The sequence below is a fragment of the Haemorhous mexicanus genome, chromosome 7, assembly GCF_027477595.1.
Source record: "Haemorhous mexicanus isolate bHaeMex1 chromosome 7, bHaeMex1.pri, whole genome shotgun sequence".
Taxonomy (NCBI): Eukaryota; Metazoa; Chordata; class Aves; order Passeriformes; family Fringillidae; genus Haemorhous; species Haemorhous mexicanus.
In genome coordinates, this window is record NC_082347.1 from 13,607,027 (window position 1) to 13,632,529 (window position 25,503).

The following is a 25,503-nucleotide window of genomic DNA, read 5'->3' on the forward strand; positions in this document are numbered from 1 at the left end:
TCAGCTCTTGGTCCCAGGCTGTGCTGGCTTAATCAGGTAAGCAGCTCAGGGACGTTATTTTGCTGTGGTCTCTGTGTTGGGTGGGCTGGTGGCCATGCCAGCCCCTCAGAGCAGTGGAGGGTGTGGTTGTGTGCACTGGTTTCCTCCAGCAGCAGCAGAGGCTACCTTGCCCTCTGCCTGTGGCCCTCCCTTAGAGCTGCCTTGCTTAGGAGACAAGTGCATGTGAATATAGACTCGACATGGCACTAATTTGTCAAACACCTGTCTGACACTCACCTTGTGTTTTTCTCCCTCTTGTTTTCTTAGGATATAAATCACACCTCCTTTCTCACTGGATGGTGCTTATCTGGGTTGATCATTGCTTTGGACATGGCAGGAGCCAATGATGCTGCTTGAGACAAGTGATACATTTGCAGTGACTTCTGTGTTTGAATGGATTTACTGTTCTGCTTGAGGGAACAGCAGCAGTGAGCCTGCTGACAACTGAGTCACAGATGTGGGAATCCCTAGGAGTGCTGCTCCCCTTTACAGCAGCACACAGTGAAATGCAGAACTGAGGGAAAACTCCAAGGCAAACAGCAAAGGAATCTTGACAACACAATGGTAATTACATTTTATTTATATAAATGACCAGGGGGCACATATATTAAAACCTCTTTGGCATCCTAGACTTCCCTTTGCCTGAAGTGCAGTGCTGTTTGTGCAAGGCACACAGGATCAGACCGACAATGCCGAGCTGGGATTATGGCATTACAGTTGTATTCATGGCTGAGAACCCAGTGTAATGCTCTGAACAACTCCTTTTCTGCTGAGTACAGGGCAGCTGCAAGAGTCAATATCGTCTTGTCTTTCATATATTAATCATATTCTCCTCAGCAATAACTTCACTGTAAGGAAGAGAAAAAGTGTGTTCTGTCTTTTACATAATGATGGGACTGAAAAGGTCAACTGGTTGGTGAATACTAATGAGAGTGTCTAAAATAGGTTGTGTTCACTGTGCTCAAAAGCAGATAAGTACAAACATTGATTGGCTCCTTTTAACATTTATTTAAACTCAGAGATTATTTTGTTAAGAGGAAAAATGCAAAAGTACAGTATGAGAGATGTTCTACCACTTAGGAATGCAAGGTAATATTAGAGGGATAGTATTGCTAATGCCTATCTCAGATGATACATTTAACCTGTTAAATCTCTCATTATGCAGGACAGTTCCCACTATCATGAAACATGGACAACTTCTCTGCTGCTCTCCTTCTGCATTAGCATTTTGATAGGATGCCAGAAAACAAAAAGCTCCTGAGAACTGTTTAAAAATAAAACAAAAGGATGGAAGCTGCTTAGAAAAAAATAATTAAATTGTCAGTGTCTCCTTACAGGATTAATATAAATATTTTAAATGCACTTAAGTACTTGAATTTAGGTTAAAATTATTTTAAAGGTTTTATTTTTTGTAACATGCACTAAATCACTTTACCTGAAAATCGCCAAAATTGATATGATTGCAATAACAAAAATATCATAAACCATCTGTTCATTTCAAATAAAGAGATATTGTAAATAGAAAAACTGGTTATTCATGAGTTGGTACCTTCTTGGAGGAAAACTCAGCTGAAAATCAGGGGAAGTTTTACAATGAACATCGCAGCACACAAAGAGGAGTGAGGGGAGTGTGTGAGAACCCTGTGGGAGGCAGCAGGGGTGCCCAGAGTCCCTGCTGAGCCTATTGGGAGTGGCTTCCACGAGCTGAAACCTGTGACTGCTGGGCTGAAATCTTCCCCCAGCTTTGCCAAACTCCTTTCCCACAGTAGGGAATGCTCCACTGTCACTGTGCATCTTCCTTCATCATAGGACACACAGCTGGTTTCATAAAAGCCTTTAGAGAAATACTTACAATTGTCCAACCTGGATTTTATTTTAATAATTGTAATTAAATGAGAAAGGTGATCAGCATACATGTATCAAAGCTGGGGGAGGGGGTGGGGGGAAAGTGGTTTTTGTTTCTTTGGAGCGTCTGGGCAAAAAGCCATGTTCCACCAAAGTCTTTGGCAAAACTCCCATTAACTTCACTCTTGACCCCAGGTCAGGTGGCTGGTTCCTGATTTTAGTTTTTACATTTCACTTAGGTTACAATTCAAGAATGAAAATGGTAGAACCCAATAAACTGCTTCTAAACTTCTGCTTGGGTGCATGAGAGCAGGGGAGGTGCAGTCGAGGTCATACTTGGAGCTCCCTCAGCCTGGAGGCAAGCAGTGCCTGCTGGCTGGAAGGGGCTGGTTTTGAGGTGATGTGGAGGGCTGGGTAGCAGCACATCCCTCCAGGGAACAAGGCACAAACCCAGCCCTGGATAGCAGCACATCCCTCCAGGGAACAAGGCACAAACCCCATTCCCTGAGGCTGTGCCCAAGACTCAGGCCAGGTCTTTAGCAGCAGTGTAATTCAATCAGCAACATTCCTCATTTGGAGAGAGTTACATTAAAAATCTCTTTCCTGAAATGGCTGTTTCATTTCAACACATAATACTTCTTTTTTCCGACTTACCTCGGGTTTTAGCTGTTTATCCTTTTTCATCTTACAACAACCGCCCACTACTGTGCTCGATCAGATCAAATGCACTGCAACAGCACATTTAAATTCCAAACCTCTGTCAGGGAAGCCTGACCTGAAACCTCTCCTGAAGTAAGGGAAGTCAACTTTTCTTTCCCTCCAGGTATCATTCCTGCTGCCAAAACAGAAAAGCTGTACTCTTCCAGGTGGGAGTGTAGATGAGACAAGTGAGGTTTATAAGCCTGTGGAAATACAATATGGATTTACATGTACACATCATACTTGACTTTGTTTAAATATTCTTTCTACTAGCAATTGTAAAAGTAACTTAAAAACCACTTTTCATTTCAAGTAAACCTTTTCTTTTTTCCCTTAAGGTGTTATTTTCTTTTTCAATCAGCAAATCCCACTTAAATCTCTAACTGTCCTTCCCAAGGAGCCATGGAAGATGGTGTGCAGTGATAGTGTGGTCCACGAGCTGCACAAAAAAAGTGTGTGACCCGACACAGAACTGCTAATTGCCACTGCTCATCAGCGGATGTGACCAGCCTTGCTTCACGCTTGCTTTTAGCCAACAGGGATCTTGTGATCCTTTCCCCCCCCATCTCCTCTGGCTCCCAGCTCTCCAAGTGGGCTGAGGAAATGAGTCACATCCAAAACAAGAAGGATAAAAACATTCTGGGGAATTACCTTCTCCATGTGAGACACAGCCAAAGTTTTTGGTTAAATATTTTTATTTGGCTCTGTATACAAAGAAAAAAGTTTACAGGAGAGGGGGAGTGACAAGCAATTAGCTACACAGTATCCAAAGGCGTATAAATACCTCTAGACAGTTTATGCAGCTGGGTACGTGTTTCGTAAATTGCACCTACAGCACTAAGGCACTCGGACAACTAACTGGATTAAGCTGTTATCACCAATATTTCCAGGTACATTAGTGCTTAACAGCATTTGTTGTGTTTCACCATTACAAACGGTTTCTAATTAAAACAGGAAAAGGGGTTGATGCACCAGGACGGCCTTGTAAGAAGTAACGATAGAATAAAGTAATTTAAGTCAAAACTAAAGTAATCTTAATTGCTTTTACGACACTTTCACAATTTTGTGCTGTGATAAAACACGTTTAAATGAGATTGATTAAAACATTTTTTAAACTGAGCAAATGTACAAGAAGAACTAACTGCTGGTTTGATCACCGCGGAATCTCACCTGTGAGGTTTGCGCAGCCCTCATCTTGGGCTGGGGGAGGGCGGAAAACCGGGACGGATTTCCCCAGGCTCGAGTGCGCTCCGAGGGAGTATCAGCTAATCATTATCCGCAGGTGCAGCTCCCGATGGCCATTCTCCCGCCGCCGCTCATGTGCGAGAGATTTGGCATTTGCATTACAGCGAACACACTACACCTGTGGCACTCCCGGTGGCACGGAGCTCATCAGCGCCCAGCGCGAGGATTTGGTTGGCTTTGAGGTTTTGTTTAACAAACTTCAGCTGAGCTCTCCCCCCCTTGTGCTGTGGGCGCTCCGCGGGCAGAGCAGAGCGCGCCGTGTCCAGGTGAGCCGCGGTGCAGGTGCGGGCGGCTGAGGGGGCTCCCCGGCCCTCCGGAACCCCCAGCAGCGGCCGCTCTCCCGGTTTTCCAGCGGGACGGACTTCGGGGCGCTGCCCCCGCCTTGTGGCACCTCCGGCGCGGCCAGCCCAGGCACGGGGCGGGACGGGGCGGCGGCGGTGCCGGTCCCGGAGCCAGCGCGCCCGCCCCCCGTGCCCTGGCCGCCGCGGGAGGAGAGCGCGGCGGGCCCGGCCCCACCTGCGGGGGCGTCGGCGCGGGCAGGACGGCCCGGCGCTGGGGTGAGCCCGGGACGGCTGGGCGAGGTGAGGAGCGCAGCCTGGGAGCGCTGCAACATGGCCTCCTCCTCCTCCTCCTCCTGCTCCTTCCCCTCGCGTTCCGCAGCACGGGGCGGCAGGGACCAGGTGAGCGCGCAGCCCTCGGGCGGGGTAAGGCTGGTGCGGGACCGGCGGCTCTTTCTGCTTTTTTCTTCTTTTCCCTCCCTCCTTCTCCTCCTCCCTTCTGTCGTGGGCGCTCCGGGTCAGCGCGGGGTGAACGGGGGGTCGGGCGGGAGGGGAGCGGCTGTGCCGCCGCCCGCCCAGGTGCGAGGCTGCGGCCGGGAGCGCCTTCCCCGGCCCCGCCGTGAGGCCCGCGCGGCTCTACCTCTGCCGGGGCCAGCGGTGGCCAAACCTCTCCCAAAACAACTCGCGACCCCCCCGCGTTAATGCCCCGCTCTGTTGGGAATGTGGCGTTTTGGGGAGCAGGTGTGCTGTGTGTGCTTTGAGTGTCTGCCTTGCTTGTGTTTCTTCACACCTCCGTCGTGAGGCAGCGATGTGCTTGCGGGACGGAGGCTGAAAACCCACCCAGGTAAGGGCTGGAGGCTCCCGCATCCTACCTGGCCCCGCACCCGGCTGCCGTCCCCGTTGTGCGGGTCGCTGTCGGGGACGGTGAGGGCCGGCTCACATCCCAGCACCCGGGGGCTGCGCAGGGACATCCCTTGCAAGACGTCTTGCTGAAGGGCAGGTGAAGAGAAGATGCTGGTGAAGGCTTGGTTTCACCGTGGCCCCAGCGGCCACAGGAGTTGTTTTTCTCCCTGGCCTTCCCTCCTCCGCAGTGGTTAGAGCGTGGCCACAGGGTCAGGTGAAGGAGCTTTGCTGCTGTGGTCTGCCTGCCCCAGCTATTCGATATGGTCACTCTGTTTATTGCTCTCACCAGTACTGCCTTGTGTTGTGAGTGAGTGCACTGGTCCTGCCTTCTTCCTACTGAGCACAAATGGCATAATCCATTTTAGCTGTAGAGATTTGTGTTCTCAGGGCAAAGAAAGAGTGTATTTTGGCTTATTACTGGCAAAATGAGACTTCTTCCACTTGAAAGTAAGTTTAGGGAAAAGGGATGGGGAAAGTACGTTAACTGAATTATTTCTCACCCACCCACCCCCCCTTTTTTTTTTTTTTTTGGGCTATATGCCCAGAACTCCTGAAACTAAAACTGAAAACTTTCAAGATTGAAGGTGTAATTAATCAAGGCTGAATAAGCTTTATTCTTTGTGGTTTGTTGTTGGTTTGTGTTTTTTTTCCTTCCCTGAAGTTGGTATCTTTTGACTCATTAAACTTTCCTGCTTTTAACACCACTTTTACTACTGCTTGAAGCACTTAACTGGACACAGAAGATGGAATATTATCTATTTTACTGTAGATTGTTGTGGTTTCTCATGTTTCTCACTCAAATCTGTGTGGTGTTCATGCTTTGAAATGGAATGTAAATTAACACCCCAGGAGGACTGATCATCTAGAAATAAGTCACTACTCTGGCAGTCAGGCCCTCTAAGTTCTGGTTGGGCAAGATGGGCCCAGCACCTCTCCTTTCTGTGAGCCTTGTGTTTTGAAGGAGAGTTCCCTGAACAAGAGGACAGTGCTTCTTACTGTGCTGTCAGAGCTCCAGGCATTTTTCCTTCTCTTTCATCAGTTGTCTCAAGGATAAAGAGAGAAAATACAACCTGGTGTGTTCACAAAGTGGGTATCTTAAAACCTTATTATCTGAAAGGTTTCTAACCTAGGCTGGGCTGGAAGTGTTGAGTTCTTAAAGAAGGTGGTGACTGTTCTCAGTCTCCAAATTGTGTGTGTTACAATCTTAGGCTTGGAATAACCTCAGGATCAGCAGAGACTCAGCTTTGTCCTCTGACCCTTCAGTCTATCAGGGGCAGCAAATTTCCCATTGCTTTGAGAAGACTCTTGGGTCAGGCTCTAAACTTTGAGGGTGTCTGTTTGTGTGGTGGGTATGTCAGATTCTCAGATCCTGAGACACTGCTAGTGCTCCCTGTTGGAGATGGGGACATGCTTTGACACAGTCAGTACTTGTTAGTGATTTCCTTACAAAAGTATTTCTGCCACCATTAATCTGTCTCTCATTTCTGTGGGAATTGACTAATGCTCCTTGCATGTTCCAAATGATACTGTACTATCATGTGCTGTTACTCTGTTGATGCCTGCCAGAGGATGAGGCTGGGGATTTCCATTGTTGAAAAACTGTCACCTCTCCCACCTTTTCCAGATCCTAATTTATTGCTCATGGTTTTTTTTTTTTTTTTTGGAGATAATGAGAGCTGTCTGTTGTAATGCACTGATTTACAAAATTATGTGAATAATTGTGCGTGGCTAAATATTTTCCTTTTTAAAATAAAAAGCTAGTTACAGTTTTTCCTAAGACAATTTCCAGGCTTTGCAGAGCTAAAATTGTTAATGGCACAAGAAAATAATTTGTTACTCAAGGCTGTTTATAGTCCTGCAGTACTTTGCTGTTGATTATTTGGATGGCCCTTTGGTGTTTATTTCACTTCAGTGTTTTCTAAAATGTCTTGTTCAGAAGCTTGTGTTTCTAAAACGTGACAGGAAGAGTAGAATGTACTTTTTTGTTTCAGTTAGTTTTGTTAGTTTCTTGTTTTAGTTCTTTTGTTTTGATAGCTCTTGGCCTCAGCACCGTGGGCACTCCTAAAGTCAATGCCTAGAAGTTAATTTTGCTTGTAGGTCACCTAGAGTGCTGTGCTTTGTTCTAAAGTGTTTCTATTTGATATATTTAAGGTGCTGAAAATCTGGGGATTGTCTTCGGCTTGAAAGAGATCTTTGAACTTCAGCAATGAAAAACTTTCCTGCTTTTTGCCACTTAGCTTAAAACTGGGGTGTTTGTGGGAAGAGAGGAGACAGTGGTCAAGTTGTTGGGCAGGGGAGGAAAAAACCCAAATGCAGTTCAAATATGACAGCCATGTTGTTATCACATAAATAATAGCAATAAAAATAAATAATTTACTGCTAAAGTGAAAAGTTTATTTCATGGAGTAAGCTTTTAAGTGTGATCTGTGAGACTGCAAGTCCAATCATAGCTGCTCTGAAAAACAATAATACATGCAAATGTTATTCAGTCATTGAGAACTCTGGGGGAAATAGCAGTTTTGCAGTTAAAAAAAAAACAACAACTAAACACATTTCCCAAACCCCTCCCTGTGTAGCATACAGATCAGACCACGTGAGCCTCATTTCCAGACAGTTGTTCAATACAGGCAAATTCCTGTCCTTGCAGTTTACTCTGGCTTTATCCTACATTTTATCAGCTTATTTTTTTGATTTTTTTTTTCTCCACTCCAAACTCTCAGAGTTCTGTTCTTATATACTCTGTTTCTAAAAATTCAGTGTTCTTGACACCATGTAAAAACTATTGACATACTAATCCAGTAGATGGTTGCCTATTAAAAGTTATTTTTGCCACTCTCTGTTGTCTGGAGTGGGATTATTTCCCATATACATTAGGGTTTGTGATAAGCTGTTGACAATGGTGCTTGTGCTCCTGCTGGCATGGCTCTTGGTATGACAAAATAAGACCTGGCATGTTGCATTAATTCTGAGAAAAGCATGGTTTTGCAATCTTTAATCAGGCAAAGCTTCATTAGCTCTTTGAGGGAGTTTTATTCTTGGCCTAAGCAAGATTTTTTTTTTTTTAACAGCTGGTGGCATTTGTTAGCTTTTTCCAGAGGCATGATGTGATGAGGAATTAGAGGCATGAGGGTAATATTTTCTATTTATGTGAGTTTTGTGCTTGACTTCTGATATGTAGTGTTAAATAACTATATATGATGCTGACATGCCTAAGAAGGAGAGTTTTGAAGCTCGAATTTTCCAAAACAAATCCTTCAAAATAGTTTTAAACTTTTTTTTTAAAATTTGGTAAAGCTAGTTTAGATTCCATTATTTTCTTTGAAAAATGCTTGCAATTGGTCAAAAATGGGAAAGGAAACGTTCTTTTTTTTTTTTTTTTTTTTTTTTTAAATCTGGGGGGGGGGGGGAAAGTAGTAGGAGCTGTTGCTCTCATATTCTGTAGTTACTAAGTGCCAGAACTTTGCTACTCTTTTGATGAGTTGCATGTGCTGCCTGCTGGTTGGTTCTGGTCACTTTTGCCCTCTCAGCTGTTGCATTACATCAGCGTGCACATAAAACACATAGAAAACAATAGTTGCTTGCACTGTGTGTGTCTGCTGCCCTTGCCATGGGGATGTCTGACAGGCTCTGTAGCTAAGAGGAGGATGAAGAGGACAGCAAGTAAATTTGCTTCAATAAAGTATTTATTAGTGTGATTGTGACATTCTGAGAAGCCTGGCTCTGCTTGTGTCAGTTGTTGCCTCTTTGTTCATGTGATGGTTGTGCACTCCTGGAGTCTTGCCCTGCTTTAGTATCCTCTTGGGAACAACCCACCCTGTTTGGTCTTGGAGCAGTGGCTGTTCTTTCTTCTCTACTCCCCTGGGATATCTCACAAAAATGAACCTACTATTAGCTACTTGATTATATTGTAGTTTCTTAGCTTAAATGCATTTAAAGCTTCAGTGTCCCCTGACTCTTTGGAGAGGAAAGGGCACCATACTTCAATCACTTTTTAAAATTCAGGAAGTTGTTCTCCTCCAAGGGCATTCTGAGGTTGATGCCCTTCAGAGGAGAAATTCTTCAAACTTTCCATATAATATCTGGAGTATGCATCATGACTTTATCAGGAGGCCTTATTGATCCTATCTGATCATGACTTGGAAAAAGCTGTGAGCTAATGAAAGGAGTCTTGCATGGCAAAACCATGAGTATTTCCTTTTGCCCTGTGTTCCACTGCTGAAGCAAGGCCTGGCTGAGCTTCTGCACTGACCTGCTGTTATTACTGAAAACAGGCTGTGATGACAGCTCCTTTTATTAGGAGAATCTGAAGCAACATTCTGCAATGACAGAGGAGTTGATGGCATGTGAATGTTGTGGGAGAGCTGGTTTCTTACCAGAGTCTTCATGGAGACTGGGTTTTTTAGCTTTTAAAACCTCAATGATATTTTCCATCTGTTTTGGAAAAAACTTTTAAAGGAATTTTAATAAAGGTAATTTTCAGATGACATGCACAGAACAGGTGTGAGCTAGTTTTATGAACTTTGCATGCTGTTGTTACTAGTACCATAATTTAAGCATGTGTGCCTTTTAAAGAAAAGATCATGGAATTTCTAGGTTCCATGACAATTAGCTTGCTCTATTAAAAAGCAGAAATTAAGAAGATTATGAATGACCACACCCTGGCTTCATAACCAGCAGGAGTTCCTCTGCTTTTATTTCTGTGGGGTCAGAATTCCTGCCTGTTCCTGTACTGAGGGTGCTGATGTAGTTTGTGAGGAATTCCTTAGCACTAGGAAGATGTTCAAGCAGCTGTCTCTGTTTTGCTTCTGAATTTAAAATTTAGAAGTCTGAAGCTGTCTATGGTGGGAAACCTCTGTTTTCAAAGAAATGTTATGCAAACAGCTCTAACTTGGTTTTGACCCAGTTTACTAATCTGTAGATTTTTGTTGCATGTGTCTCACTCTTAGAAGATTATCTGCTTTTCTGTTTCTTGCCCTAATTTTTTTTTGGGGGGGGTGGGGGAGGGTATGGGTGTGCATTGGGATGACTTTATTTAAGCTCTCCTTTTCATCCTGTAATTTCAGACTTGTTTCTGTGCATTTAATAGTTTAGTGCTGCCTTGGCCAACATAGTGGTTTATGTGCAGATTCAGTTTCCTCAGAACATCTGTTCAGCTTTAGGTCAAAGAAAACTCATCTTGAGGTTGCTGAACTTTGGCTGAGCAAAGAACTCCCAGTCACACCAGAGAAGGGATGTGACAATGCTGAAAAATGAAAAATCATTATTTGTTAGCCTTTTCTCACTGAGATAATCTGATCTATATGGGAACCCACAGGTGATTTTAAAAGCACAAAAGTCAGGTGCACCTGGGTGGTGCAGGTGTTCCTCGTTGAGGAGAGTTCATTTGAGTCATTAGAATCTTCCTTGTTTCTTTACAACTCTCCTCCTCTTTGGGAGCTTTCTGTTTCTGTTGTGGAGGAATCCCAAGAAACTGATGCCTTCTGCTCTGCAGGCCTGACCCTTTCATGGAGGTTTTTTAGGGGTGGATGTGTGATGTTGGGTGAGGAGGTAAAGAATGATGTTGTGCCTGGTGAGGGGGGAGTGTGCAAGGTCGGGTGATGCCAGGGTGCTCTTTAAATTGTATCTTTGTGGTAGAATAGAACACTGGAAACTGAGCAGAAGGGGTGAGTCAGCTGGTCTTCTGTTCTGACAATCAATACTGCATTCAGGGAGAGCAAGAAGACATCTAATTATAGTGTAAGTATGCTATAATATTAAAAAGTAACATATACTAGTTATCTTGTGATGGGTATTAAGGCAGAGGTTAATTAACTTGGCCAAACAAGGAATAGTACTGACTTTATCATAATCTTTCAAGGGAATACTAGAGGAACAAATACATTTGGTAACTTTCTCAAAACTTAAAAATGATTCATTACTTACCCTCCAGTGACCACAGTGCTATTCTGTAAAGGCAAACAGTTTACTGACAATACTAAAAATATAAAGAGGGGGACTCTGTATGAGTATTTTTGTATTTTATTCCAACAGATAAATTGCATTGTGTTGTATTTTGGTGGGTTTGGTTTTTGTAGATATCCTAGGCCACTTCTCTAAGTCACAATCAGCAGAGATTAAAGTTCAGGCATAGTAATTTGTTATTACCCCTATCTTTACTCATATGACTGCATAGTGCAACATCCCAGCTATGTACGTGTATCCCCCAGAACTGTGGAGCAAATTGTCTTTAAAGTGTGGTAAGATAAAGGAAGACAAAGATGGAATATGTTCTTAACAGCCTCTTAGAACATTTAACTGAGAACATAACAAACACCTAGGCTTGCTCTCTTGAAGTTGTGTGAGATTTTAGGCATAATAGCTACAGAAAGATTATGTTCAAATTTAACTGGGCTTTAAATTAGTGAAAGTAATGACTTGTGCCACAGACATGACCCCATTGTGCAGGTGAAGGATCTATAAGTGTGATACAGTGTTTTAAATCTCCAATAGCAGAACCAATTTCCTTTCATATTCCTCTCTATATCTGGATTCTGCTTGCTCCTGTTCAAAGAATATTGCAGAGAGAGCACATATGCATTTGTCTGAGAAGGCAAATAATTTCACAGGTCATGACTTTGCAAATGCATGAGACAGCCTTACTCTGTGATAGGAGCCTTTGGTGGGAACTAGTAACAGTGAAGAAGGAAAAGGGCAGAGCCTCCTAAATGGCATCCCCCTCATAAACATTTGCCCTGTAAAACAGCAGCAAGCAGTGCAGGGGGTCAGCTTTTACAGTGGGGGTCATATGTAGCTCACAAGGCTGATCTTGGGACTTGCTTGGTCTTAGACTTGGTGCTTATGTCCTCTGCTGGCCTGTGCCTTCAACATCTCATTCAGGTGCCTTAGTTCTGAATACTCTTTACACAGCAGAGAACTTTCTCTTCCATGTTACTTGTTTAGTTGGCTTGGTTTTTTCTGGTTTGTTTTTTTTTTTTTTTTTTCCCCTCCCTCCCTCGGTGCACCAAATATCTTGCTGAAGTCTGTGGATCCTTGCAATCCTCTGCAAAAAACCCTGTTTATTTTCCTCCATCCCTCTGTTATCACTTTGTAAAGATTTTAATTCAGTAAGGTACTCTTGCTCTTGGAGTCTTTGCTTTATCCTTCAATTGATACAGGCTAAACTTTGCAGCCTTCAGTCATTTTGGTGGTGTAGCTCACAGCACATTTCTGGAAGTGTTTTGTTTCTGTAGTTGGAGAGAGAGGGGCTGTAGGATTGTTGTGGCAGGGAGCAGGGCAGGTGCTTTGCTACCTGGTTTCAGTGCTGCAGAAGGTGTTACGTAAATAGGTTGAGCCTTGCCTCTGATTTCTGTGATGTAATGTTTCATAAATAAGCACTGTGGTGTTGGAAACCCAGGTGTCAGAGGCAGCAAGCCAAACACATTGAGAAACAATGGGACAAGTCTGAAGAGTGACAGTTTTCCAGCAGTCCTCCTGTAGGAGCTAATCCTGCGTTCTAGGGAAATTCATTGGAAGCAACATCTTTCTGGAGGGGAATGATAAATTGTGACACGTTCACCTGCACCTGGTTTAGTGGTTGGAAAAGCCTGGGACTAGCAATAAGGAGGTTGGTATGTCCCAAATGAGGCTATTTTTATCAAGTCTCATGGGTAACAGCAATGTTTCAATATAAAGATAAGATATACAGTCTGCTGTTCTAATTGAATCATAAATCAAACAGGTCTAGGAAAAAAAAGAGAAGAATGCAGATGCATCAGTCTGTGTCAGCTCAGCATACCTTCCTGTGGGTGGCCTGCATTTCTTTTCATGGGCTCCATCCCTGCAAAGCTGCTTTGTGATCTCAGGCTGATGTGGGTCAAAAGGGGAAGATTGTTAACATTCCTCCTGCCCCTCTCCATCACCATCAGCAGCTCTCAGTGGATATCAGTCCTTTGGGCTCGTGTGGGAGAGGACAGTGGAATTCTGTGCTGCTTCTGACTGCTCTTCCAAATATTTCTGTCTCTTATCTGGGCAATAACCCAGTTCCCAGTTTTGGATGATTATTAGGAATTGTGATTGATTTAGTAATTGCACTGCTGGCATACTAGTATTTTCATATTTTATTTGCATTCATGTGCCCATCAGGATGTCTGTGATATAGAAAAGCTAAACAAGCAGCTTTTGTCCAAGAAATCATGATTTGAGGTAGTGTTCTGTTACTGCCCTCTAAGAGCTGGCTTGTTCCTGGTTGGCACCTTGAATGCTATTGCTTATGTAGCTCTTTCTCTCCACTTTAATAATGGTGCTGTATTTGCTGTGATACTAGTGCAGTGAATTTGGTTTTACAGGATAGAAACAACTATATTTTTTGGCTGAATTTAAACTGCTTTCCAAGGGATGTGTACTTGTTCTGGAAATTAATTCCACTGGGTTGTTATAAGGGAGTTTAGAATGACTCATTACAGTGATACAAGTAGGTAACAACGTGGCTATGAAGTGATTAAGGGCCTTTCATTTTGTGTTACATTTGTTCCAACCATCATAACTCTAATAAAGTGCATGTCTCTTTCTTCCAGTCTCTTTCTCTTGTCTCTAATGTGTCCATCTTCCTAAAGAACTTGTCAAAGAATGTGGCGTTGTCAAACCGTGTTCCCTTGATCAAACTCTGGAGCAAAGGAAAATACAATACTCAGTAGTGATCTATAGCTTGAAAAGTGAATGCACAAAGATCATTAACCTCACACTGAGCTCAGATCTATTCCCTGCTGGGAGGGGATATTCCAAATATGGTTATTACAAAAGTTTAATGTTGGGGAGAAAGAAGTTCAGAAACAGAAACAGTTTTATGTCCCCACTATAGATAATCTTTACTGAAGATGAGAATGTGTAAAAGGTACTCCTAAGAGAAAATTCTGTATTTAATGTTTCTTTTATACCCTACTAGTCTTTTATACTACAGTTAAACACAGTGTAGTGTAATGAAAGGGGTTAAAGTATGATAATTTTATTTAGTCAGGCGCATGGTATGTGTAACTGGACTGTGACATTTAGGAAACAAAACTGGTGTCATTCAGATTGCTCCATCTCTGGGTGCAGTAAATGGATAGGGCCAGATGAGCAACACTCACTGGAATATCTAATCAGGAGCAAGTGCTTTTCTTAAAGATGGAAAGGCCACTTTTGCAACTGCTAGTTGTAAAAAATTAGTTTAATTTGAAAATGGATCCAGAGATTTGTTTCATTTTATTACCAGTTAAATCAATTAAGAGAAATATTGGTCTTGGGCACTTGTAATTTTGTCATCTGCTTATTTTGGTACCAATTCCAAATGCTGCAGGTGATTTTGGCAGTTCAGCATGATAATCATGGTAAGCCTCCTGCATGAAGGACACTAGTACCTGAAAACCGCTTCAATAGTAGTGTAAATAAACACTCAAACATTGTGTTTTATTATGTAAAGCCCCTTTGTTCTTGTTTATATCAGTTGTTGCTGATGTCAGTGTAGCACATCCAGCTGCAGTAGTTGCTCAGTGCCCTTGCTAGGGTTTTGATCAGTTAAAATTATATACACTACTGTTCAGCACAACTCTTTAAGCACCTTGGAAAGCACTGATATAAACTGTGTACTTTAAAGTATTATGTAGAAACAAGTTTGACCTTCCTGGAAATGTATTATATTCCATGGTCCATGCATTATATTTTGAAAATCATTTGCTATGATTTTCTCATAGCAAATATATTAAAACAACAACAGTGGGACAGTTAAGAAATGGTAATTGGTGTTACCATGACTGTCATAAAGGATGAACAGAAAATGTGTGACTGCTGCTATGTGATCACATTCAGCAGTTTTGAGTACACCCTCTGCTAGCACTTCTGTCAGGGCCAGGTGCTCAGTTGCTGGTTTTGTCAAGGTCCATCCCCTACAAATGCTGTATGGAAGGTTTATTGATCACTCTTGCTGTGTGTGATGCAGGTGTTGCTGTTCTCCCTGTATGTGTAAATGTGTTTGTGTGTGATGGCAATGAATCTGGAACAGAAAACTGGACATTGCAAACCAGCCTCTGATTTAATGAACCATGCCAAGCAAAGCTGGGGCTCAAAATCCTGCTGACATGGATAGAAACCCTGAAGCTGATTATAGGTGCAGGAATGGCTCTCTTTGCAACTGACATTACAGTAACTTTCTCTACTTCAGCCTCAACTGATTATTCTTTTTCATAGTAATTAGGTAGATGATGGTAAAACTTACAGTGCTTGTTGTTCTCTGAGTAAAAGTACAATTAAAAACTGATTTTGTGGTGTTCAAATATCTGTTCATAAAAGGCTATAATTAATACTACAGAAGGACTATCCAAGAATTTATTTTACTCAGAATCCTCCAGTTTCTAGTGAAAAGTAATACTTCTGTTCAAGTGGAAAAAGCTGTATTCCAAGCTCATTGAATAGACTTCCAAGAAAAAACAAGCAAACAAAAAACCCACCAGAAACCAAACAAAACCCCAAACACCAGTGGAAACCAATGTTCTATTTTTGTTCTGTGATCTTGATCATTTTCCCCATTAGTGCTACAGGAAGTTCTTGAATCTTGCTGTGAGTGAGCTCTCTGCTTTCTGGGACTGCTGGATGCCCTGAAGTCTTGTTCTGACTGCTAAACCAGGGACAATCATCCATTGATATTGGATTTCCCCTAAAGCCTAATATTTTTCCTAAAAATCTGTGGTGAAAAAACCATTTTCTGCTCTTGGGGATTTGCACTAATGCTGTCAGTCACTCATCTGAAATTTATTTCTTCTTGTCTATTTTTGACTGTGCGTATTTCTCTCTTGACACTTGTCAGCACAAATGTCTGTCACTGCGTTTTTGGGTTTTTAGCACTGTGCCCTGTGTAACCAATCAGGCAGCCCAGCCTGATGTGAGGATGTAGAATTTAAGATGAAGAAATGCACAGCACATCTCTGGGTGCAGTAAGTGGATGGGGCCAAGTGTGCAGAACTCACTGGAACATCTAATCAGGAGCAAATGCTTTTGGTAAAGAAGGAAAGACCAGTTTTGCAACTGCTAGTTGTAAAAAATTAGTTTAATTTGAAAATGGATCCAGAGATTTGTTTCATTTTATTACCAGTTAAATCAATTAAGAGAAAAGAAGTTAGGTAGCAATTGCTTAATCTTTTTTAATGTATATCTTAATGTGGTATAAGGATATTTTAATCTGTATTCAAACTCATTCATTCATTATGAAATATGGTAGTTTATCTTTAAATAATGATTGCCATAAACAACCATTAATCTAAATAACAATTGTTAAATAAATATAGTGCTGCAATATTTTTTCTCAGTGCCCTATCCCCTGCCACAGCTTGGGGAGGAAAAACCCTGTGTGAAAACTGATGTTGTTTTGATGCTAGTCAGCAGTAAAACTCCATTTATCTGCTTTCATTTCTTTGACATGGCTAACTTCTAATAAATGAGCTCCCTGCTCAGACTCAGTGAAGTGTATATTTTTGTTTCATAATCACAACTGCGTGATTAGCCAAGTAGAAAACTGCATACTCAGTAGAAAAAAATAAATTAAAGAGGGTAACATTGTAATAATAATCTTCCCTACATTGTAGTAAAATGGTTTGAAATGGAAGAAACGTATTTCATGGTGTCTTGGGACTGGCAGAAAGTTCTTTAATTTGCATTTGTATACAGATGGTTTTTCTCCTGTGCTTAAGTGAACAAGTGAAAATAAGTCTTTACATTCAGAACATTTATAATGTTTGGGGACTTTTGCTCAGGTTCTTATCTGGAAATCTTCTAACTATATAAACTTCAAATATCTTAGGTATTCTTTCCCTTCTCATTGCTTATCTCCTTCCACCAATACTTACTGGTGATGTCAGATCTAAACAATTGCTTTTAGCATATTATATGTTTTCCTAGTCCTTTCAGGGTCTCTGTTTTTGGTAGGAATTATAAACTGTCCAGGACTTTGCTAATTTTGACAGATTTTCCACTGCTCTTAAGACATGAGCATCAGTTATGTTCTAAACCAATGACTTCAGGGCGTTTAAGGGCACAAATTACCCCAGCCAGCAGAAAATAGTGTTCATGGTCACAAGCAGCTCAGGTTCATCCTCTGAAGTTCACTCTGGCATGATTGCAGGGCAGACTGGGCTGCTTGTTTTTTATGTTTAGATTGTGTATTTTTCCCCAGAAGGGTTTTGATGATGACTGTGGTTAGTGCAGGCCTTACTCTCAGTGCTGAGCTCTGAGGCTGCCTGGCCTGAAAACTGGGTAAACTCAGGTGGTTTCTGTAAGTTCCTGTGATCAGGGGTTGTCTTAAACATGGCTTTTAGGAAGAGAGTTTCAAATCGACTCAGCAATGGGTATTCTGACTGTCATGGAGGCAGCAACACTTCTCAAGGTCTCTGAGGGACAATCTATGGGTTTCTGCATTCAGCTGATTTCTGTAACTGAAGGCTTGTCATTTAAAGTAGTAGTCAACATGTGCTTGAGATTTAACTTAATGTTCTTCTACTGTAGATATCTTCATTGTGATATGTTCTTCTTGAAATGAGATTTTTGAGTACTTCTAAATTTTTAATCATGCACAGGGGTTGGGATGGAGGCTTGCATCTTTCTTTCTCCCTCTGTCTCAACAGCAAGTTTAGCAGTGAATTTAGGCGACCTGAAGTGAACAATCAGAGAACAAGCAGAGAAAAATATTCTGCTGTGTACTGAGAGCTTCCCTGATTCAGGACCTGATATAGGGTAGGGCATGGGATCATGTCCTGTGATGGGAATTCCCTCCTTTGCCCCATGGTTCTTGATATCCGTGGATAAGCAGGTTTTACCTCTTTTCACAAACTGACTCGTGTATGCATGCCCAAATGATTTAAGCCATTTTTTCCCAGGACTTTTTGCCCTTCACACTCTTCCTCTAGCACAGTTAGAAGTGCATTTATTTACTCTTGTGTGTGAGGGAGTTTCTTCTGTAGTTTGGATCTTTGTGCAATGGTGGAACTAGAAATTGCATAGTTTTCAGTGTGCTGTAATCTTGTACAGCATTTCTCCCCAGTGTGTCTCCAAAACGGTGTCCTTTGCTCAAAATAAGTGGTTTTACTCTATGCCATCAGGATAAGAAAAGCAAACCAAAATGTTTCCTTGTATTATCTTAATATTTCTGTAGTGTTACCAGGCAAAAGAAAGCTGGTCATGCTGATATTGGCAACTCTCAAGCATTTTCTTGGTGAGTGAATAGACCAGGAAGAACTGTGGAAGGAGAACCCGAAGAAAGACTTGCACGTTTCTGTAGTGAGTGGAGAGTCTGATTGTTTGAATTAGTGAGAAAAACAACTCAGCACATTCACTGTTGATTGCCAGCTTAAAAATATTTTATTCAAATAACTTGTCAAAGAAGGGGCTGTAATCCCTAAGTTTTGACATATGTGGTTATACTCAATTTGTAGTGTATATCCTGATGTGAGAGGATGAATGAGGCCTTTTTTTTTTTTCTTTAGACCTGTTGTAGGTTTTTTTTTCTTTAGACCTGTTTTAGGTTGTTTTATTTTTCTGTAAAAGGGGTTTTCACCACTCCAAGAATAAAAGAAAACTGGAAGTTGGCTTGCTCCAGAGGCCACAGAATCTGAAAAGTGAAATATTTAGAAGTGAGAGAAAGTTCCTTAATTGAGAAATGGGGAGTATTTTGGCATAAAAACTGCAAAGATGGTAACAGCTGCTTTATCTTAAATTTAATACTTTGTCCTTAAGATGTTTGACTGTGGATCTTCCTAAATTAGATCTGGTTTGTTTTTCATTGCATTTGATCTACTTACAAATAGTGCTTAGAGTTCCCTCCAACAGCTGCACAAAAGGACATTTTGGGAGTCACAAGTGATACAAATGAATAAATACTCTATGTGCTTTTGTCAAGTCAGGCTTCTGAGAATCAGCTTTTATGGAGGAAAAAGATAAAATATGTGCATTTCTGTACTTGCCAACAGTTCCCACCTCCCCATTATTTTATTTGGGATAATCTGATGCCTTTTAGTCACAAGATTTTGGGGCCCATTTTTTTGAGAAAGTGACCAAGCAGACAGAGATTTGAGAAGCATATTCTGTGCTGTTCAGTTCATAACACTGATGAACTATGGACTGAAATTGTGTCTTGCAGAACTGTGAGGTCCCTGAGGGTGGGGGATGGACTAAGTTATTTCAGGAGCTGTGTGAACAGTCCTGTACACTGAAGACTTTCTGAGCTGAGAAAATTCTGTAAGCTGTATTTTTCTTTAAGTTTTATTTGCAGGCTCATTTCTTCTGGAGAGTCGGGCAATATTTTCCTATATAAATTCAATGATTGTGATTTCTTGCCTATAAGAAATCAGTATCAACTGCAGAGCCACAAGCATTTTGCAGGACTCAGTCTTTATGGAAAACCACAAAATATTACAGGATAACTGCTCCTCAGAACTGGTGCTTTTTTTAACCTGATTTTGTGATCCAAGTTTACTACTTTGCTTCCTGAATGGCTATTCAGAGTCAGGACTGGATGTTTAATTTTACACTGAAATTAATGAAGTCTGGATTACTTTCTACCCTTCCACTGCAGTGCCTTTCAGTACAACATTTTTGTTTACTCCCTGGCAAAAAAGGGGAGAGCAAAAGAATTCTACCCAATTTATACTGATATTGTTTTTCTTGCTTTTGACTGTATTTCAGGACAATTCCTGGGTGTATTTATGCGTTCTATTGGGCTGTAGCACCTGATGAATTATGCTTCAGAACAGGCATGTAGTCCTTCCTGCATTAGAGGCAGAAATCAGTAGCACTGTTGTGAATGAGTCAGAGTCTTCCTGGAAGACTCAGTGCAAGATGGAGAAAACTGAACTGAAGCCTTAAAGCTGAAACTAAAAAACAAATCTTGTGTTGGGTTCACTTGGTAAAAAATAGGTCTGTAAATCAGTTACTGTAAGGAAGCTTGGCTCAGCTCAATATTTAAGGTGTGAAAAATTCCTTTTTTATTACAAGAATCTCTCCATTGGAGGATGAAAGAAAAGAACTTGCCTCTTTTCCCCCCAAATCATACATACTTTCAAAGGTTTAACAGCTTCAGGATTAGGAAATTACATATTCCTTTTATTGTTTTTTGCTGCTGTGGGTTTTGTTGGTTATTGGGGATGCATAAAAACTGTTTCATGTGAGCACTATGGAGGTTGTTGAGCCACAGTGTCAACATTTAGCTAAATCATTGTTTAGCCTTGCAATTGTTTCTTTTGAGGAGGAATTGCAGGTGGGAGGTAAAAAGTTCAGTGTAATTATTTCTCTGCTGTGTTGGAAACAAGTTCTATGCCTATTGTATGCACTTGCCTCTGAAGTATAAACAGTTTATGCTGTTGGAATGTTTTGGAAAAGCAGGGAAGGTATTGGAGGAAGGGTGTGATTTGTAGCTATTTAAACTTCTGCATTTAGTCAAAGGGGAGCTATTATTTCATTTTCACTTGCATTTAATTGATTTAGCTCCAAGTCTGGATCAGTCTGTGCCTGGATTTAGCATCGATGCATGGGATCTGATATGCAAAGCTCTTTTGCTTGCCCAGTGCCCCACAGAGGCTGAAGCTGTACAGGTCTGAAGAGCTTTGGTGGCAACATAGCCCAGGTGCAGGGAAGTCCATGAGGAAAGGCTGTGAACCTCCCTGGAGTCTGCTTCCACTCCTGTTGCCTGTGTCCAGCTGATTTGCTGTTTCCCACAGCCCCCTCCAGTTCATTTGGCTGCTGTCATCAGCTGGGTTGGGAAGGCAGCAGGCACAGAGAGAGGCACCTCTGGTGAGAGCTGGAGGAGAGAGGAGGGCACAGAATGCTGAGTTACTGCAACCTGCTGTCCTATTTCTCATTTTCACAGCCTCTGCTGGCTGGTAAGGACTCCAGCAGGAGCTGACAGCTGCAAGAAGTAAGGCAGAAGTTGTGAGGAGAGCCAAGTATGGGAAGAAGTCTGAGTCCTGAAACTGCCCATGGTGGCTCTGCTAACAGAATGTAATCATCTAGGGACAGCTGGTTGAGAAGACAAAGATCCCAGGCAAATAATTTATATACTTTCATCTGCCAAGTGTGTTACTGTATGACCTATTAAATCCATAACTCTGCAACGAGCTGACAGAATGCTTTTGGTGAGAGAATGTACTTTTTGTCTGGGTTTTCCTGCACTGGTAATCCTTTCTGTCAGTATCTCTCTACTGACTCTCAAGACATTTTGAACTTCTTGGCTGCTGTTGATTAAATTTGACAGAGCAGAAATAGTTCAAAGCTAGTTTTCCACAAGCTCCTTGAAAATAGGTGCCCAGACAAATTGACATTCCCAATTCATGCACTGTAGTGTGGGCTTAGCTGTGTTACCACACAGCAAAGAATCTCAGCTGGGGTAGGGAGCAGGCAGGGTAAGTTCCAGTGCTTACAATATGACTTGCTTAATTGTGTCACATGCCCATTAAACAGCTTTGCCACCAACCTTTGTTAAAGTTTACCAAAAATGAAGCTGAGATCCAGCTTGGAGACTGTTCAAAGATGCAGAACGTGTTTAAGAAACCCAAGAGGGCTTCTTGTTCCCTATATGTTATATAGGTAGTAGGACCGTGTGCCCAGTGGGTATGCATTTCCTCGTCCTTACAAAAATAGGGTTGTGACATAGGCAGGCAGTCCTAAAAAGTTTAAAAAACAAAATCATGGGATATTCATGGTCCTACTTGTGGAGTGGTCTTCCAGTAGCTCTGGCACTGTAGGTAGGATGTGAGGCAGTCCTGTGGTCTCCAGACCTCCTTATCTCAGGACCTGCCAGGCTTTGGAACAAGTGTCTGGGGGTCAGCTCTTGGGGCTTTCTGATGGTTGCATTTCCTTGCCAATTTATGCCTGCTCTCTCTTTATTTTTCTTTATTTCTTCGTGATATTCTGATTATGATATGTGTCTGTTTGTCAAGGAGAAGGATAAATTAACCAGAAAAAGGTTCTGTAACCAAAGATGTTTTAGTAAAAAGGGATTTGTTGTTTTATGCATACAGTTTTAGAAATGATAAGAGTTTCTTCTTGCCTTTTAGGTGTACATTCTTGTTGTAACTTAGCAACAACTTATGGTAAGAGTTTCTGCCTCTGGCAATTTCAGTTCCATTCACTTATTCAGTCTCCCAGCTGTTTAATTTTTACAAACTGAAATGACCAATTTGGGTATGGCCAGTCCATGCTAGATCTACCTGGTAGATCAAGATGGTGCCAAAATTTAGATACTTGGTTAAATGATCATTTTAAATGGTGTTGATAACCTTGCTATTGAATGGACACTTCTGTATTCATTTTAAGTATTCTTCAAATTCTCATCTAATTATCTAATATCTTAAAAAATTCATTAACTTTGCCTGTAGTTTGGGTTTTATTTCTCTGTAGCCTTACAGACTTGCTAGGCACCATCTTCATTGCAACTACCTTTGTCATCTTTGCAACCACTTGGAAAAAGCTATATAGTGGAAAAAGGGTGACAATTACAATTTCTGAGTTCAATCCTTAATAAAAAAAAGTGAATAAGAAGCAGTGGGTGTGGCAGAGAGTCTGCTTTCATTGAGTCTGAACCTGAGTTCCCTGGGCAAGTGCCTAGGGAAGAAAGGGTGGTTTTGCATTATTTGCTCTTAAAATAAACATGTTTTTGAATATATAAAGGGCATGTGAAGTATTCAGAAGAGAATGAGGAAGAAAAACACTTTCCTTTTACAGTAAGTTCTAAGTGATGTATTAAAACTGTAGTATTGGAAAAGAACACTGTGGTCTGAAGAGCTGTGTCTCTGCATAGTCAAGAACAGATAAGGATGATGGTTGCAGACAGTCAGGCTAATTATATGCCATATTTTATAACATGTGTGTTCATGTATCATTTATATACAGTTTAAAAGTATTCCAGTCATTAATATGTATGATATTAAATTAAGGAATGATGATTTTTCTGTGCCACTTTTTGGTAGGATCTGAACTGATAGATTTGCAGCCTGCATTTTCTGCTTTGCGTGTTGCTTTTTATGAATGTAAAATTAATTAAATAAATAAATTAAATTAATTAAATAAATTAATAATTAAATAAATTACTCTTTCAATAAATAAATAAATTACTCTTTGTACTTATAACTTGTATGTGAAACCTGACCTATAGATTTAGGGATATATTTAGATCTTAGTCTCGGTCCCAAATATAACTATTTTATCTAATTGTTTTTTGCTGTTCAAACATGCTAAGGAATTTGGTTAGAGAGTTGACTGCATGAATATCTGGTGGTGGTGGCTTCTATGGTGCTCTCAATTCTGATAGCAGTCCTTCATGGAACTGCTGAAGGTCTTCCAGCTTCCCAAAACTCCAAATGTCAATGATCCTTCAGTGTCTTGATTATTAGCCTGGAGGTTAACTGTTGTCATTTTGCAATGCTATTGCTAAACAGAAATTTGATGGTTTAGTATAAAAAGGCTCTTAGAATTGTGAAATAAAAAAAATTTCACATTTCATAACGGTCATGACTGAGCTTAGTCCTGGTATGTGCAGTATATGTAAATTCATATACCCAAAACCATATTCCTCTCTTGTAAGGGCCATGAATTGCATCAATGATATTATTATTCAGAGAACTTCATTTTGCTAGAAGTAGTATTTAACTTGTGCATTTTGAATTATTTTCCAAATGCTTATAAGCATTTGCTTGTACATCATCATGACAGATTATATCAGTTCTCTGCAGGAAATTTGTTTGTGGTGATTGACACTTTTGTTTTTCTCCTAAAGAGAAGGACATTACTCAATGCATGGAGACTTCACCAGAGGTTTTTTCCAGAATGAGAAATTTCTCATTAGATCCTCCATGATCCTGCCTACTGATAAAATATGAATAAAATATACAGCTCAATTACTTAATGAAAAACTTGGGATCTCTAATACTTGTTACTAGGGGCAATACTAATGTCAGCAGTAGGAAAAGGTGGCTGTCCTGCTAGCTTATATTTTCATGCTTCCCACTGTGATAGTACAACACCAATAGCAAGTACAGTGTTCTCAGTGTGCAGTGCAGTAACATGATCTTTATTTAGTAAACTATGAGACATCAAGGCAGAGCATTTTGGGTTTAGACGTCACAATACTTCAAAATAGCTACTTCAAGGGTCATCACACCAACCTGTAGTGGTCTGTACTGAATAGGGTTTGTAGTTTAAAAACATATTTGAGAGAATAATTATGTGGCAGAGCATAGTCTTATACCACAGGATGTAGAACTGTGAGGGGTCTTGGGGAAAGGCAGCCAGCAAGAACACTTTTACAGAGGCAGGGATGTGGAATTGAGTCCAAGGTATTAATGTTCATCACCTGTGCTTGTGCTTTTAGACATTCAGCCGTCTGTCTGGTATGTGCTGCATGATCACAGCAACAAAGCTTGCTGCACCCTGACCCTGGGTGCTGTATTTTTAACCTTCATGGAAAAAAGTCAGTCAGTCCTCCCTAGGGGACCTAAGTTAGTAAATTTACTTGTTTAATTAATTAGCCAATGGTGATTTGCCATTGTCTTTATTGGGGGTGGGGTGTAGGAGTGGAAACAGCAAAGGTGATCAGAGAGAGAGTGTTTCATTTGGGCTTTAAATGGTGTTGTTGAAACATGTTGACTCAAGTCTTCTGTGCCATTTTTTAGTTGAAAGATGTTTTCTCAAAACCATGGGAAGGTCTGTGGATAGGCTTGTAAAACTTCTGATGATGACTAAAGCTTTAAATGGCTTAGCAGGCTCTGAACCAGTGTCAAAACTAGGGAACAGAACTGGGGAATCCAGCAGCTGCTGGATGTGATGGCTCTTGTGCCATGTGTGTGGCTTTCCCCTCTGGCAGGAGAATGTGTGGAGCACTGCTTTTTATAAAGAAAGATGGATGTTTGCAGTTACAGATGTTTTGTGTGTTAAATCAGTGCTTCTAGGCAGCTGAATATTTGGAGTGCTTATGTTCTTTCACCTTCCTGCCAGTGTGCAGTAAGGCTTGGTGCAAACCAAAATTACAGGATTTCAGCACATCTTGGGAAGCTTTCAGTCTGTGCTTTAGGCCTGATGCTTTCTGCAGAAAACAAGGCTCCTCAGAGCACAGACCAGTGAGGGAGAACACGTGTAGCTGGGCTACTCTGAAAGCTTTGTGCCGCCCTGCATTGCCAGAGCCATGTGGGACAGCAAGACGAGCTTACCAAAATTGTCTTCCAGATTTTTTTACCCCTTAATTATTTTATAATAATGCTTGGATAAAGGTGATTTTTTTTTGTTTTTTTTTGTTTTTTTTGTGGTGTTTGTTTGTTTGTTTTTCTGTAGCGCTCTGAATTTTCCTTTTTTGAATTACATTGGTAACTCCCTCCTTTGCTTGCCAGAATTCAAGCTTGTTGCTTGTTCCTTGTTTTATTCCTTCACAACACTTTCACCTCTGTTTCTTTCTATGCCTGCTGTCAGTATCAGTGTCCTGTTACCATTGTTGCTGCTCAAGTGGTACCTC

General features: G+C 41.3%; 1 long non-coding RNA gene across 2 annotated transcripts; it reads right to left on the reverse strand.

Annotated features, from left to right (window-relative positions):
* Positions 1–601: 601 nt before the first annotated feature.
* Positions 602–4,257, reverse strand: LOC132329753 (uncharacterized). Of its 2 annotated transcripts, none has more exons than XR_009487185.1 (3): positions 3,754–4,257; positions 2,539–2,786; positions 602–1,303 (listed from the first exon to the last, which is right to left on the reverse strand). It is a non-coding gene; the product is annotated as an uncharacterized LOC132329753 (long non-coding RNA). The 2 variants fall into 2 exon arrangements; XR_009487184.1 differs by having other exon boundaries at positions 602–887; positions 3,754–4,255.
* Positions 4,258–25,503: the final 21,246 nt, after the last annotated feature.